Source organism: Sciurus carolinensis, chromosome 15, assembly GCF_902686445.1.
Source record: "Sciurus carolinensis chromosome 15, mSciCar1.2, whole genome shotgun sequence".
Classification (NCBI taxonomy): Eukaryota; Metazoa; Chordata; class Mammalia; order Rodentia; family Sciuridae; genus Sciurus; species Sciurus carolinensis.
Window position 1 is genome coordinate 10,560,905 of NC_062227.1, and position 18,018 is coordinate 10,578,922.

The 18,018-nt window shown below is 37.7% G+C and overlaps 1 protein-coding gene across 1 annotated transcript in view; it reads right to left on the bottom strand.

Annotated features, from left to right (window-relative positions):
• Positions 1-6,997: 6,997 nt before the first annotated feature.
• Positions 6,998-18,018, bottom strand: part of LOC124965546 (F-box/WD repeat-containing protein 12-like) — a 61,163-nt gene continuing 50,142 nt past the window's right edge. The window contains exon 11 of the transcript XR_007105197.1: positions 6,998-7,050. The gene's annotated coding sequence lies outside the window, so the exon portion shown is untranslated. The remainder of the gene's footprint in view (positions 7,051-18,018) is intronic.

Sequence of the window (18,018 nt, forward strand, 5' to 3'; positions counted from 1 at the left end):
CTGTAATTTTGTACATTTGGGGTCCTGTAAGCCTCTTGTAGTTGATTTTACATTTCATTCTTTAGATTTGGAAATTTTCCTGATATTGTGTCATTGAAAAGATTTTGCCTTCCTTTGGTTTGTATATCCACACCTTCGTCTATTCTGATAAATCTTAAATTTGATCTTTTTGTGTTATCCCCTATTTCTTGGATATTCTCTTAATGGTTTCTACTCTCTTCTCTGCAGTTAACTTTATTTTCAACAGTATATATTTTGTTTTCATTGTCTGAGGTTCTTTCTTCCTAGTGTTCTAGTGTGTTGGTGATAGTTGCTATTGAATTTTTAATTTGGTTTATTGTTTCCTTTATTTTGAGGATTTCTGCTTGACTCCTTTTTATAATCTCTGCCTTTTTATTGAAGTGATCTTTCACTTCCTGTATTTTCTCTCCAATACCATCCTTTTTTTCAAAAGTTGCCATTCTAGCTATGTAGTTTCTAAACTTCTGTGACATTCTACTGTGTTGTCTATGGGTTCTATTTTTGGGACATCTTGGTTTGTTTGAGGTACTTTTTTCCTTCTTCTATAATATTTGTCTTTTCGTCTAGCAGTATGGAGCTGAAGCAGTACAGATTCTACCCTGTAGTCTTTTAGTGTCCCTAAAGGCTTCCAGTACCTCGCCTTTAAGGGGGAGACCGATGTTAACAGCACGCAATGCAAATGATATACCACCTTAAACCAAATGGCTCGTATTAAGGTGTTTACAGTTTTGTCACAATAGACAGACTTGAAATATCCAATTATTGCCTACAATATAAACAGTAAGTTTGCTAAAAGGGTTTACTGTTTCAAATGATGGGCAGTGAGGGGACAGAATTAGTATAAGATGTGATGTTTATGAGGGAGAAGGAGAAAAGATAGAGGTAAAAATTTATAGTAAGATCAAGGGAGGAATTAATAGAGGCTGACTTTAGTATGAAGAAAGCGAGAAAGAGAATCCAGGGAGACAGGTAGGTGAGAGAAAAAAAAAAGTACAGATTTTTTTTTAAGTAAAAATATAAGAATACACAACAAAGTGTCATATACTATTCAGACATCCCATTCCTCAATAAATTGATGCATGAAAAATATTTGGATTCAAGTGAGAGAGGTTGAAAAAAGAAAAAAAAAAAAGGAGAAACGTCTCAATGGAAAGTTGAATCATTACTTCGGTTGGCTTTCAAAACAGTTTCTCAGCTTTGCTTCTCCACCAATAGGTAGGGTTGTCTGAAGTTTGATATTAGCTCTAGTCCAGTAGGTGCCAGACCAGTGGGTGGGTGAGTCAATAGCAAGATGCCCTCACACCCTCTTACAGTCTTCCCACCCCTTGTATTTGACCCCTTCCATCCCTGCACACTTCAGGACTCACTGAGCTGGAGAGAGCCCAGTTTTCTTCAGCTTCTTCAACCTCTGCTCTCCCCAGGGAGCTGCCTTTAGTCTCAGACTTTCACAGGCTGGCCAGACCCACACTGACCCATGCAAATCTAGCTGCAATCTGATGGACCTGGGCTTCAGCTTCCCCAGACCCTGCCTTGGTGCATTCCCAAGATCTCAGTGCCCTTTCAACTTGCAGAGAGACCACCAGGGATGTGCTCACACAAAGGAATGACCCACAAGGAGGCAGCCAGATGGCAGCCAGATGGCAGTCACTACCACACTGAGCAGAAAGACCTCAGGTGCAACCAGACCTGCAGGTACCCCAGTATATCTCCAGGCCCTGGTCTGAGTCCCCAGACCAAGGTGGCCACACCCTGAGATGGCAGGGTTGTGGCAGCAAACCTGTAGGCCCTGTCTGGTGTCCCAAGATGGCAGCAGCCACATGTAACCAAATCTCTTGGTACTGTGATAATGGACTTCCAGGAAACAGCAGACAGCAGGCGATCCGCTGGTGGTCTGCAAGCAGTCTGCAAGCTAATGGTGGATGATTGGCTTGGTAGATGTGGGGTGGTGGGTTATGGGCAGGCAAGAGGCAGGCAAATGGGCAAATGGTGGATAATAGGTGGCAGTCGGCAATCACACTCAAAAGACTGGCAGACAGTGGGTGATCATGGTAGAGGAATGGGGTAAACAGCAAGGGATCTGTGGTCAGCATTTACTGCCTCACAGAGAAACAGTATTTCCTGTGCTGGAATCCTGAGTTACAGAGTGACAAGGAATGCAGTCTTCCTTTAGTCCACCATCTTGGATCTCCGTTCTTGGGCTACTTCTTTTTGTTTTTTTTTTTGTTTTTTTTCAATTTTTAGTTGCAGATCAACACAATACCTTTATTTTATTTATTTATGTGGTTCTGAGGATCAAACCCAGTGCCCCATCCATGTGAGGCAAGTGCTCTACCACTGAACCACAACCCCAGCCCTTGGGCTACTTCTTAAGGATGTGTCTCTTACTCTAAACAAGAGAAGTTCCCTCCTTGACCCTTCCTGCTTGTCTTTTCTATTGTCATCACTTTGCTGGTGACCACCAAAGAGGGTAAATTATCCTAATCATTATTGTGAGGACATTGTGCCCTTTTCCTATGGAGTCAGTCTTCCAGGGTTGTTCATTCTGTCTGCTCGTTTAGAGTTTGGGATCCTGCCTCCTAGTCTACAGGCAGTGTCCAGTGAGAAGCAGCAGCAGTAGCTTGGGCATCAGAGCACCTGTTCATCAAGATCCCCACATTCATAAGAGTTCTTGGAATAGCTGGGGTATCAGTTTCTTTGCATTTAGGGATTAGGATATGCCTCTGTGGAGAGGCTAGAATAATGGCATCTATAACAGCATGATTGTTATAATAGTAGAAGCATGCTAGCAGCTTGCAAGTGGTCTCTACCATGCTCTGGAGACTCATCAAATAGTCATTTCTACTTTACTGACTCCTTTACCTTCCATGGTAAACCCCAGGGGTGATAGGGGCATTATCTCCTTTCAGAGTACCCAAAATAATTGGCACACTACAGGAAACTTCTCTTGCTAAATACTGTTATGGGGGAAAATGTACACCAATCCTCAGTTCATAGGAGGACATTTTCTCCCCTTTTTCTGTTCAAGCAAAAGTCTTATCATATGCACTGTTAGCCTAGTGGATCAACCCAGACAGGCATGTTTCTAACCCAGAAGTTAGTCTATTCTTTGAGACCTTAGTGTCTGAGTTTCCCTAAGTTCATTTTCTATGTCAAAAAATACCTGGTTAAGTGATAGATGAGTGCCAAAACAGAGTTTATCTACAAAGACTAGGAGTATTTTTCTCTTTTGCATTTATTCAATATTTTTATAGTTAATTTTTATTGATACTTATTAATTACATATATTCGTAGGATTTGGTCTGATATTTCCATACATGTATATATCATGCATTGATCATATCCAATCACCCTTCTTCCAAACCTTTTTGAACATTTGTCAACATTTTTAAAATTTTTAAATTTCAGCATTTAAAAAAATGCCACATGTGAGAGAGAACATGAGATACTTGTCTTCCTGTATCTGGCTTATTTCATTTGACATGATGTTCTCCAGTTCCATCTACCTTTCTGTCAATAACAGATTTCATTTTTCCTTATGGCTGAATAATACTCCATTGTGTATGTGTATTGTATTTTCTTTATATATTCATCTATTTGTAGGCACCTAGGATGACTCCATGATCTTTGCTATTGTGAACAGTGCCACAATAAAAATGGGCATGCAGATATTTCTTTTGTATACTGACTGCATTTTCTTTAGATATATACCCAGGAGTGGGATAGCTGGATCACATGGTAGTTCTGTTTCTTTGAGGCACTTCCATGTTTGCTGTCATGAGTGTACTACTTTCCATTCCCACCAACAGTGTATAAGAGTTTTTTTTCTCCCCAATCTTGATAGCATTTGTTATTTTTGTTATTTGTATGTGTGTGTGTGTGTGTGTGTGTATAAATTAGCCATTCTAACTGCAAAGAGACTGTATCTCATAGTTTTGACTTAATTTCCCTAATTGATAGTGATATCGAGTATGTATTGGCCATTTATAATTCTTCTTTTAAGAAGTGTCTATTCAGATCATTTGCCTGTTTTAAAACTATATAGTTTTATTCTGCTGTGTTGTTGATGTGTTTATAGTACTGGGGATGGAACACAGGACCTTGCACATGCTAGGCAAGTGTTCTAGCACTGAGATACATCTCCATCCCTGTTTTTATTTTTGAGACAGGGCCTCACCAATTTGCCCAGGTTGGCCTCCCAATAGAGATCCTTTGACCTCAGCCTCCAAAATAGTTGGGATGACAGGCATACAACATGTTGTTTTCTGAGTTCTTTATATATTCTTGATATTAACTGTGTCAGATGAGTAGCTATCTATTGATTGTTAGCCGTGCAGAAGCGTTTTAGTTTGAGGTGATCCCATTTGTCAGCTTTTGCTTTTGTTTCATGTGTTTTCAGGGTGATATCCAGAAATCATTGCCTATTACAATATCATGAAGTGTTTCCTCTGTTTTCCTCTAATACTTTGGAGTTTCAGGTCTTTTATCCATTTTGAGTTGGTCTTGTACATGGCAAGATATAGGGATCAGGTTTCGATCTTCTACATGTGGATATACTGTTTTCCCAGCACCAATTGTTGTTAGAGACTGTTCTTTCACCAATGTGTTTTTGGCACCTTTCTTTCAAACCAGTTGGCTGTAGATTTGTGAGTTTATTTCTGGGTCTGTATTCTGTTCCATTGCTTTATGTTTATGTTTTAAGGCCAATACCATGCTGTTCTTGTTACTATGGTTCTGTAGTATGCCTGAAATCATGTCTTGCAATGCCTCCAGCTTAGTTGCTTTTACTCAAGATTTCTTTTGACTATTCAGGTTTTGTGCTTCCATAAGAATTTTAGGGGTTTTTTTCTGTTTTTTTTTATTATTATTGTAAACAAATGGGATACATGTTGTTTCTCTATTTGTACATGGAGTCAAGGCATAAGGATTTTTTTTCTAGTTCTGTGAAGAATATCATTAATATCGCTAATAAGTGGATGATGACACATAATGGGGGGTGGGAGGGGTTAGTGTTAGGGTTAGAGTTAGGGTTAGGGAGGGGGGCAAGAATGGAGGAAGGAAGGACTGTATAGAGGGAAAAGAGGGGTGGGAGGGGTGGGGGAAGGGAAAAATAACAGAATGAATCAAACAGCATTACCCTATGTAATTTTATGATTACACAAATGGTATGCCTTTACGCCATGTACAAACAGAGAAACAACATGTATCCCATTTGTTTACAATAAAATTTTTAAAAAAAGAATATCATTAGTATTTTGATGAGATTGCATTGAATCAGTAGGAAGATAACTGGTTAGTACAGACATTTTAACAATATTAATTCTACCAATCCATGAACATGGGAGGTCTTTCCACCGTTTGGTTACTACAGCTTCATTCAACACTTTGTAATTTTTATCATAGAAGACTTTCTGTTCTTAGTTTATTCCAGATATTTTATTTGTGGCTATTGTGAGTGGGATCACTTTCATCATTTCTTTCTCAGCAAATTCATAGAAAAGTTACTGTGTATAGAAAAGTTACTGAGTTTTATACATTGATTTTGCATACTGTTACTTTACTGAATTTATCAGCTCTAATAGTCTTCTGGTGGTTACAAGGTTTTTCTATATATAGAATGATATCATTAGCAAACAAGGATAATTTGAGAGCCTCCTATCCAAGTGAATGCCTTTCCTTTCCTTCTCCTGCCTAATTGCTTTTGCTAAAACTTCTAGTACTATATTGAATAAAAGAAGTGAGAGTGAACACTGTTTTTAGAAGAAGTGTTTTCAGTTTTTCCCCATTTAGGGTGATGTTGGCTGTGAGTTATATAGCCTTAATTTTGTTGAGGTATGATTATTCTATACCTCATTCATTCAGAGCTTTTGTCATGAAGGAATGTTGAATTTTTATCAAAGATGGGGTTTTTTTTGCATGTATTGAGAGGATCATACATGATTTTTTTTGTTTTTAAAATAGCATTTATTTTTTAAATGTTAAATTGTGCATTACAGGAAAAATAAAAACACAAGCAAAGAACAAAGTCATCCGGTCACAAGCAGCTTAGTTGGACGTGTCCCTCCAGGTTGTGCATATACATACACAACATCCCATTTTGTGTGATTGAAATTGTAGTGTGGATCATGCTTTTCCACACATCATGAATATTCACCAATTCAAAATTCCAAAGCTACATGAGTATTTTTGATAACCAAGAATACACTATACCAACTCAATCTGTTATCCTTTCTTGGGGACAAAAATTTCACTGAAGACAGAAGTGGCAACAGGCCTCTAGATAGACATATTGGCAGAGTTACAACTAAAATAATGCATTCCCTTAATGCTCAATTTAAAATGAGACAAAGCAACAGGATACACCAAGCTTGTTTCATTACCAGATTTCTGCTATTAAATATTAGCAAGAGTGCATGTTCCCAGTGAATTAAAGTATTCCTATGGTATAGCCAGAAGATGCACACATCAGTGGCTTACATGGAAATGTCAGTCCTTGAGCACTTGCTCCCGTCTTTCCCTGTGTGTGCCCCTGTGCCCCTCTGCTGCCAGCCTAACGAGCAAGTCCTGATACACACTGCCCAGAGACAAAGCAATTCCATGTTCTTTCTTTTTTTTTTTTTTTTTATTCTTCAGCTAAAACAGCAAAAGGGATGATTTATTGTATACGTGTTACACTGGCCACAAGTGAGAAACGAGAATTAGTCCAGAATGCCAAAGGTCCCAGGTTAAGGACCAATAGGGGCTGTTATGAGCAAGGTGGGTCTTCTCTCAGTGGTAGTCTTGGCGATGGGATGGCGATGTAAGTTCTAAATCCACCGAGACAAAATCTGTGGACAGTAGCAGGCAGTCCAACAACTTGTACCAACGTCCCCAGCCTCTGGCATTCCTTACTTCTACTCCTTTGGCCTCCATGGTGCACAAGCTAGTTTACTTGGACCTCTGCCTCATCTTTCTTCTTTTGCACTTCAGCCTGCGCATTTGCTTCTTCCTCCACTTGGCTGTCATGGCGCAGAAGTTTCCAAAAAGATAGTGCTAAGGCCAAGAGGAGATGCATCTTTTCTATCAATTATAACAAAAAGTTATTTACAAATTGGCTAATTCACTAGCTCTACTTTTTGATTCACTGTCACCTCAGGACATCTAGAAAGCTTAGATGTTGTGAAATAAAGTATGAACTTTGTGCACAATAAACACAAATACTTTACCAGAAATGCATATAGATCTGTGGTTATAATCTAAACTTGCCTTCCAGATATGGAGCTACTAGCAAAGAGCACATCCCCTCACCCTTCCTCTTCTCCCTCAGCACCATTCCAGTGACTAAATTCAGGAGTACCCCCAGCTCCAAGAGGTAGATTAACAAGGGTCATTCCCAGAAGACAGTTCTTCCTAAAAACTAACAAAAGGATATTTATATAGGGATTATTTTGCTACTTCTTACAAACTTTGGGCATTAGGACTTATCCTTTAATACCCAGCAACATTAACTAAAATGCACATATAACAATGGCTAGACAATTGGAACTAATCTAAGGGCACGGAGTGCTTCTCTATGTATACTTTCTCATTCCCCCACCCACCACCCAGTGAATCTTCCATGTATTCTCCAAGACATCAAGTTCAACAATTCCTTTCTCCTAAATGGCAACCATTCCTATATAGAAACAAAAAATACTTAAAAGGCATTACTTTAGTTCTCTACTTTTACCATGTGTTGTGCACTAGATGTTTCCAACAAGAACTTAAGTTTTAAACTATACATACAGTAGCATTGAATAAACTGCAACACTTACTGAACAAAGGCAACACACTGAAGCAAAACCCCTTTTTTTAAAGGCTAGAATTTGAAAGTGTCTTCCAAACAAGAACATTCTGGCCTAGAACCCTTCCCCTTCCCCTTCTAGTCTCTTATCAACCCAGGGATCAGTTATATGCATCTGTAATGCTGAGAGATGACTAACAATTTCACTTCCTAAGTGGTTTTAAGAACAGTCTTTCCTATGAATTTAACATGAAGCATACTCAATGTGTTAGTTTACTAATGCTACTTTTGTCATACATTGGCAACCTCTTTAATATCTAGAGACTAGATATTATAAAATTAGGGCTCCTTTTTCCAGTATATATACAATATACAGCACAACAAAGTTAAATGAAATGCACATCACAGGGCAATGGGTAAACTGAAGTTTTCTAGCACACTCTTAACAAAACATCCTTGCAACTTCTTCTCTCCTAGAGGATCATACATGATTTTTATTCTTTATTCTGACTGTGATGTAGTACAGTTATTTATCCTCCCCTCCCCTTTCCTGACAGGGTCCTACTGTATTACTCAGGCTGACCTCAAACTCAGAGTAATCCTGCCACAAACTCCCAAATAGCTGGGATTACAGGTGTGTGCCAGAATGCCTGGCTTATTATATTTACTGATTTGCATGTTGAAACATCCTTACATCCCTTTTATGAAACCAGCTTGATTATGGTGTGTAGTGTTTTGATGTCAGGTATTGAATTTGATTTGGTAATATTTTGTTGAGGGATTTTGTATCTATGTTCATCGGGGATATTGACCTATAGATTCCTTTTTTGTTGTTGTATCCTTGTCAAGTTTGGCAGTAAGGTGAACTTGGCTTTATAGAACAAACTTGGAAAAATTCCCTCTTTTAAATTCTGAATTGAAGCTTTGGGAAGCACTGTTGTTAGTTCTTTAAAAGTTTGGTAAGATTTAGCCATGAAGCTATCCAGTCCTGGGATTTAAAAAAACTATTATTACTGATTCAATCACAACACTTGTTATCAGTCTCTTTGAAATTTTATGTCTTCTCAGTATAGGTCATGTTGGTTCAGAAATTTGTCCATTTCTTCTGGATTTTCCCTTTTTTTTTTTTTTTTTTTTTTTTTTGGTGGTGATGGTACTGGGGATTGAACCCAGGGTCTTGTGCATGCTAGGAACGTACTCTACCAACTGAGCTATATGCCCAGCCCTGGATTTACCAATTTTTTACCATATACATATTCAAAGTAATACTAATGATTTTCTAATCTCTCCCTCTCATTTTTTGGTACCAGGGATTGAACCTAGGGGTCCCTAACTACTGAGGCACAGACCAAGTCATTTTTATTTTTTATTTTGAGATAGGATGTCACCAAGTTGTTTAGGGCCTCACTAAATTGGTGAAGCTGACTTTGAACTCATGATCCTCCTGCATCAGCCTCCTGAGCTGCTGGGACTATAGGTGTGTGCCACCGTGTCTTGACTGAGCTTTTGGATTTCTGTATCAGTTATGTTTCTTCTTTTATCACAGATTTTAATTTACTTGGGTCTCCCCCTTACCCTGTTATTCCAGCTAAAAGTTTGTCAGCTTTATCTTTTCAACATCTGTTTCATTCATCTTTTGTATTTTTTAGACTATATTTCCTTTGTTTCTGCCCTAATCTTTTCCCCTGTTCATTTTTTTAATTGTTAAATTTTTTTTAGTTGTAGATGGACAAATACCTTTATTTTATTTATTTATTTTTACATGGTGCTGAGGCTCAAACCCAGTGCTTCATACATGCTAGGTAAATGCTCTACTACTGAATTACACCCCCAACTTGTTCCCTCTGCTCATTTTGAGTTTGGGTTGTTCTTGCTTTTGTAAGTCCTTGAGATGCATTATTAGATTGTTTATTTGAAAGCTTTCTAATTTTGTGATGTATGCATTCATTACTATAAGCTTCCTTCTTTTGCTGCATCCCACGTTTTGGTATGTTGTGTTTTCCATTTTCATTTGTTTCAAGAAACTTCTTTAATTTCCCTTTTGACTTCCTCAGCAACCCACCACCATTCCAGTCTCCATTTATTTGTATAACTTGTAGAGTTTCTGTTGTTATTGGCTTCTAGTTTCATTCTGATATGACCTTTAAAGATACAAGATATGGTTTCATTTTTTAAGAATTTCTTAAGATTCATTTTGTGGCCTCTTATTCTACATAAGTTTCATGTGCTGATAAAAAGAATGTGTCTTCTGCAGCCATTGGATGGAAAGTTCTGATAATGTGTTAAGTCCATTTGATCCATTGCATTGCTTTTCATTGGTGCATATTGTACAAAATAATGAGTTTCATTACAGCATATTCATACATGCATATAACAAAATGTGATCAATCTTAGTACCTCCCCTTGCCCTCCTCTTCCCCCTCTCCTTGATCCCCTCCCACTACACTAATGGTCTTCCCTCTACATTCATGTCATCCTTTTGTTGTCATTTTCTCCTCTACCTTCATATGATACTTGTCTTTCTGGGTTTGACCTGTTTCTCTTAACATGATGCTTTTCAACTCCATTGGCATTTTCCTGAAAAGGACATAATTTTGTTCTTTATGGCTGAATAATTCTGCATTGTGTATATGTACCTCATTTTCTTTATCCATTCAACTGCTGATGGACACCTAGACTGAATCCATAACTTAGCTATGAACTGTGCTAAGATAAACATGGGTATGCATATATCTCTAAAATAGACTGACTTTAATTCTTTCAGATAAATACCAAAGAGTGTTATACCTGGACTACATGATAATTCTATTTTTATCTTTTGAAGGAACCTCTATACCGGTTTCCATAGTGGCTGTACTAATGTATATTCCTACTAACAGAGTATGAGTTCCTTTTCCCCACGTCCTCATCAATCATTTGTTGTTATTTGTATTTTTGATGACTGCCATTCTAATTGACATGAGATGAACTCTGAGTGTAATTTTGATTTACATTTCCCTGCTGGCTGAAGACAAACACTTTTTCAAACAAAATTGTTGGTCAAATGTACTTCTTTTGAGAAATATCTGTTCATTTGCCCACTTAACATGGCTTACTTCTTTATTGGTTTTCAGTTTTTTGAGTTCTTCACATATTCTGGATATTAATAATGTTAGGAATATTAACTGGAAAAGATTTTCTCCTATTCTGTAGTGTGTCTCATTGCTTTGACAACTGTTTTCTTTGCTGTGCAAAATTTTTAAATTTGATACTATCCCATTTATTGATGCTTGTTATTTCCTGAGCTATTGGGGTTCTGTTTGGGAAATTCAGTGCTTGTACATCTGTCAAAGTGTTCTCCATATGTTTTCTCCTAGTAGTTGAAAAGTTTCTGGTCTCAGGTATCTGGTTGATTTTGAATTGACTTCAATAATGTACAGGATGAGAGATATGGATTTAGTTTAATTCTTCTACATATGAATATCCAGTTCTTCCAGCACCATTTTTAAAAGAGGCTCCAATATGTTTTGGGCACTTTTGTCAAGAATCATATAATTATAGCTGTGTGGGCTTGACTCTTCGTCCTCTTTCCTATTACATTCGCCTGTGCCAGTTTTTATGCCACCACCAAGCTGTCTTTGTTACTAAAGCTGTGTAATGTGATTTACAGCCAGGTGTTGAGATCCCGCCAGCATTGCTTTTTTTTTTTTTTTTTTTTTTTTTTTTTTGAGAGGAGGTGCCAGGGATTGAACTATGGGAAATTCAACCACTGAGCCACATCCCCAGACATTTCAATATTTTATTTAGAGACAGGGTTTCACTGAGTTGCTTAGTGCCTCACCGTTGCTGAGGCTGGCTCTGAACTCATGATCCTTCTGCCTCAGCCTCTCAAGTCACTGGGATTACAGGCGTGCACCACCACACCCAGCCGCATTGCTTTTTTATCGATATTTCTTTGGCTATTCTGGGTCTTTGTTCCTTCTAATGAATTTTATAACTTTTTCTAGTTAGGTGAAGAATGTCATTTAGTATTTTGATGGGGATTGCAGTGAATGTGTAGATCACTTTTAGTAATATGGCCATTTAAACAATACTAATTCTGCCAATCCATGAACATGGGAAGTCTTTCCATTTTCTAGTGTCTACACTTTTTCTTAGCATCCTGTAATTTTCCTTGTATAGAACGTTTACTTCCCAGACAATTTTCATTTCTAGGTTTTTAATTTTTTTTAAACTGCATAGAATTATTTTCTTCTTTCTTGGTGGGTTTATTATTGATGCACAGAAAAGCTATTGATTTCTATATGTTGCTTTTATATCCTGCCACTTTGCTGATATGTGTGTGTTTGTGTGTGTGTGTGTGTGTGTGTGTGTTTTCTTACTGGGAATTGAACCCTGGAATCCTCTACCACAGAGCTACATCCTACAGCCTCAGCCCTTATAATTTTTTAGTTTAAGACAGTGTCTTGCTAAATTGTTCAGACCTCAAACTCGTGACCTTCCTGCCTCAGCCTCCTAAGATGCGGGCATGTGCCAGCATACCTGATTACTTTGCTGAATTTGTCAAATTTAGTATTCTTGTGGAGCTACAGACTCTTCAAAGTATAGGATCATACCATCTGCAAACAGGGATAATTTGACTTCTTTTCTATTTGTATCCCTTTCTTATTCTTGCTTAATTGCTCTGGCTAGAAATTCTAGTACTATATTGAGTAGGAGGGGCAAGAGTGGACATCTTTGTACTATACTGAACAGGAGGGGTAAGAGTGGACATGTTGTCTTGTTCCTGATTTTATAGGACATGCTTTCAATCTTTTTCCTAATGTGGAAGTAAGTTCCTTCTGTCCCTTGTTTCTTTGAGGTCTTTCTTAAAAATATATTTTAGTTGTTGATGGACTTTTATTTTATTTATTTATATGTGGTGCTGAGAATTGAACCCAGTGCTTCACACGACAGGCAAGCACTCTGCCACTGAGCTGAAACCCCAGCCTCTCTCCCAGGGTTTTTAACATGAATGGGAGCTGAATTTCATCAAAGGTTATGTCTGCATCTGTCAGTGATGATCATGTGATTTTTGTCCTTGATTTTATTTATATGGTGTATTGTTTGGTTTAGCTTTTGCTTTGATTTTAATTTGCATATGTTGACCTTTCATCCTTGCATCCCTGCAATGAAACTAATTTGATCATAGTGTGTCATCTTTTTGACTTGTTGCAAATTTGGCTTGCATTATTTCCTTTAGTTTATGATTATCTTGGAAGGTTTTTATTTCTTCTTCAATTGCGATGGATAGCTCTACTGGACATGATAATCTAGGCAGACAATTATTTTCTTAGGACTTGAATTAAGACCATGCCAAGCCCTTAATTCACTGATTATTATTACCTTTTCTCTCATTTTTCCTGTGTTTCTGTATTGAGATTTCCACATTTGTTGTAATGGATATCTCATTCACTGTTACATGAGGGTCTTTTTAGTGAACTGCTTTTTTCCTTTACAGTATTTCCTGGGCTAGGAGTATATCTCAGTGTCAGAACACACACTGTGTTCAAAGTGCTATATTCAATTCCCAGCTCTACTTTGAGAGAATAACTACCAGTAGCAGTGATAGCTAAAGGCAATATATACTAATATACTAATATGTTACTGAAAATGTTCTCTGCAACTCCACTAACCAAAGAGAAGGGGAGTAATAATATAGAATAATCTGAAAAATTAGGTAGTAAAGGATGTAATATTAGTATAAAACTATATGGAGCTGGGGATGGTGGTACACACCTATCATCCTAGCAGCTCAGGAGACTGAGGCAGGAGGATTTTAAGTTCAAAGCCAGCCACAGTGAGGCACTAAGCAACTTAGCAAGACCCTGTCTCAAAATAATAATAATTAAAAAAAAAAACTTAAAGGGTTAGGAATGTGGCTCAGTGGTTAAGTGCCCCTGGGTTCAATTTCTAGTACAAAAAAAGAAAAAAGAAACAAAACACTATATGGAACATTAAAGAACAAAGAAGAAAAAGAAAAAATAAAGGAGAGACACAAGAAAATGAAGGGAAAAAAGACAAGATATGAGAGTATTAAAATGACAGAAAAGGTAAATCCAATTAATTAAAATTATAGAAATTACATAAAAGTATCAATAACAAAAATGAGAGTAATGAAACCAACCAACACAGAAAACAATACAAGCAAAATCAAAAGCTAACCTCTTTGCTGAGGTACTTAAGAGACTTCTTTCAGGGACTTCCAGATTTTGAATTCACCAGGTATTGGGGTGTGGCAAATATTCAACCTTTGGCAGTGTATCCTCTGAATATCTCTTGGCATGAAAGTGGTGACCAAATCAACTGGGTCCATGCTTGGCCAGGATGCTGTATATTTTTTCCATGTCTAGGTCAGCATTTGCTTGAAAAAACTGCACACAACTCAGGCTCCAGAGTATATTCACAGAGTCCCCATCCCACCTAGCCCTGGCATGAACCTGTGTAACTGAGGCAGCTCTCTGACAGTCTAGTGTTCTAATGTGTTCTCTGGTGGCTCAGAGGGAATGGCCCTGTGGCTGCCTCATGCCCAAATCTGCCCTGGTGCTGGTAGTAGCTTTATGTGCTCAGAAGTGTCATGTGCCCAAGGCTATTAATGCTGCCTTTCTCCAGTGTAACCAAAGTAGCTCTGGAAACTCTGCAGTGGGCCAGGTACCTCAAATCACCTATTTCAAAGGAAGGAAATATGCTATGCATTCCTCTGCTTTGTTGACCAGACTAACAGACTATACCTCCCACTGCCTAGAGCTTTCAACAGATAGGTATCACCATCTCTTTCCTGAACCCAGAGTCTCAGGTGGGTGCCCAATGACCCAGAGAGGAAAAAGCACAGGAAACTTGTTACATTGGTGACATGAATGCCTCTGAACATGGGAGGGATACAAGCACTGATGGGGATCTTTTTGTGGGTAGGGAACTTTAGACACTAGGTTTTCCACTGGACCTGGCCACCATACAAATATATAGACAGCTGGATTTGTTTCCTGTCATACTCAAACTGCCAATTTTGTGAATGCCCACTGTTTCTCTTTACTTGCTAGACCATCAGATCAGCAGTCCATGCCTCCTACCATCTAGTTTTCAGCTGGTCTATTATAGACTCTTTCCTAGTCCCAAACCGATTCACACTTGATGAACTGTGAAAAGCAGCTGTTCAGTCTCAGAGATACTGGGGGGAAAAAAAGGGGGGTGGGTGGTGTTTGATCATCCATATGGAACCACCTAGACAATGACCCTCTTAACATGGCTCCCTGCCTCAGCACTATTTGAATCAACAAGGAAATGCACTGCATTATAGGACTGTTTTTTTTTTTCCTGTTAAGAATGTCTCTGGTATTTTAATGGGGATCACACTGAATCTGTTGATTCTGCTGGTAATATGCTTATTTTGACAATATCAATTCTGCCTGTCCAAGAACATCGGAGTTCTTTCCATCTTCTAATGTCTTCTTGTCTTTCTTTAGTGTTCTATAATTTCATTATAGATAACTTTCAACTCCTTAATTTATGCCCAAGTACTGCTACTGTGAATGAAATCATTTGCTTGATTTCTTTCTTGGCAGATTCATTATTGGAGAATAAAAAAGCTGCTGGGTTTTGAATGGTGATCTTGTATCTTGCTCATTTGTTGAATTAGTTTATCACCATGAGAAGTCTTCTGGTAGTTTCTTTATTCATCTAACTATAGGATATTGTCATCAGGAAATGGATAATGCAATCAGCAAACAATTTCACTTCTTTTCCTACTTACTCATGCTCTTAATTTGCTTCTTTTGCCTGATTGCCAAGGCTGACTTAAAGAACTATATTGAATAGGAGTGGAGAGGGGACATCTTTGTCTTGTTCCTGATTTCAGAGAAAATGTTGGTTTGGGGTTTATGATATTGCAGTAAGTTCCATCTATTCCTAGTTTCCTGTTTTTAACTGGAATGGGTTGTGGATTTTGTTAAAGGCTTTTTCTGCATCTATTCAAATGATTATGGAATTTTTTCTATAATTGTGTTTATGTAATGACTTATTTATTGATTTGCATGTTGAATCAAACTTGCATCCCTGTTAGGAAACCACTTAACTATTCCTGAATGCAGATTGCTAATATTTCATTGAGAATCTTTTCATTTATGTTCATCAAGTATATTGCTTTGTAGTTTTTTCCCCTTGATGTCTCTATCTGGTTTTGGTATCAGAGTGATACAGATTGCATAGAATGAATTTTGAAGTGTTCCCTCCCTTTTTAGTTCATGATAATTTTTGATTGGCATTAGTTCTGTAAAGGTCTGGTAGAACGCAGCTGAGAATCCACCTGGTCCTGGGTTTTCCTTTGTTAGAAGGCTTTTTTGCTACATTAATCTCCTTGCTAGATATTGGTCTATTTAGGTTTTTTAATATCCTCTTAGTTCAATTTGGGTAGATCATGTGTCTAAAAGTTTTTGATCTTGATTTTCCAATTTATTGGTATAAGTTTTCAAAATAGTCCCTAATGATACTCTGGATTTCAGAAATATCTCTGGTGATAACTCCTTTTTAATCACTAATTTTGTTGATTTGGCTCTTTAGTTTTAGTTTGGCTAAGTATTTACCAATCTTGTTGATCTTAAAAAAAAATAAAAAACAAACAAACAAAAAAAAAACTTGTTGCATTGACCCTTTGTGTAGTTTCCTTATTCTCCATTTAATTAATTTTGGTTCTGATCTTAACAATTTCCTGTTTTCTCTGGTTTGGGAATGTTTGCTCAGGCTTTTCTAGGACTTTGAGATGTAACATAAAATTGTTCATTTTGGAACACAGGTACTTAATGCTATAAAACTTCCTGTTAGAACCACCTTTATAGTATCCCAGAGGTTTGGGTGTGTCACATCACTATTCACCTTTGATTCTAGGAATTTTATTTCTCTTCTCATTTTGTCTGTGAGCCATTCCTCATTCAACAGAGTTTTGTTCAGTTTCATCTGTTAATGTGGTTTCTATAGTATTTCTGGCTGTTGATTTATAGTTTTATTCCATTATGATCTTAAAGACATGAGAGATTATGAGTTTTTTGGCTGGTTATATGAACCACTAGTCTCAAAGAGAGTAAGCACCACTCCACTCCTTTTCCATAACTGAAAGCCCTTAGGCACGATCCTCTGAATCTATTTCCACTGCACTGTGCTAGGCACAACTTGGCCACAGGGTAAGCATTTGCCTGAAAAATATGGCAATATTCATTATGCTCTCCCAGGCTCCTGTAGCAACAAGCAGCAGTATAGCCTCTTCAGGATGGCTCCCTGCCTCAGCTCTCCACTTTCCAGTTGAGAAACAGGACTTCTAACGCCAACTCCTTGTGCAACCTCTGGTTCAAGTAAGAATGCTTTTCTGGCATATAGGTTTTCCTCTGCCAAATTTGTCTGTTATTTTGTTATACCTTTCCTCCAAGGTTCACTGATGCTACTGCTACCACTAGCTAAGCTCCAATGTGTTCTTTCATATCCTCTGTTCTGAGTACTCAGATTTCTGGGACTGTATGATTCCATGACTGTCCACTATCAAATTTCTGTGAATTCCCCATCACCCACTTTGCAGAGGCACTCCTGCTGCTTAAATCCCAAGTCAGAAACTCAAACGTACACCCTTCTAACTGCCATATTTATATCTTCTTGTTGAATTGATCCCTTGACCATAGTGTCCTTTCACTTAAGGTCAATTTTGTCAGATGAGTATAGCTACTCCTGCTGACTTTAGGGTTCCATTGGGAGCGTTGTTTTCCATCCTTTTACTTCCAGTCTGTGTATCTTCACTGATAAAGTGAGTTTCTTGTATGTAGGATATTATTGGGTCTTATTTTTAAATTCAGATAGTTTGATATAGGACTCCCTTAAGTGTCTTTCTTAAGACTGGTCTAGTGGTCATAAATTCCCTACTTTTGTTCATGTTGGAAGATCTTTTTCTTTTTTCTAAGAATAGGTTTGCTGAGTATAGTAATCTTGGTTGGCAGTTATTTTCTTTTGGGACTTGGTATAAATCATTCCATTTCCACCTGACCTGCAGGATTTTAGCAGAGAAATCTGTTGTTGATTTACTAAAGGTTACCTTTACATGTGACTTTGTGATTTTTCTCTTTAAGAGTTAAAGATTCTTGCTTTATCCTATACTTTTGGACCATTTTACTATATTTTGTGTTCAAAAATCTTTTCTGGTCATATCTATTTGGGGTTCTATAAGCCCTCTATTCATCTATGTC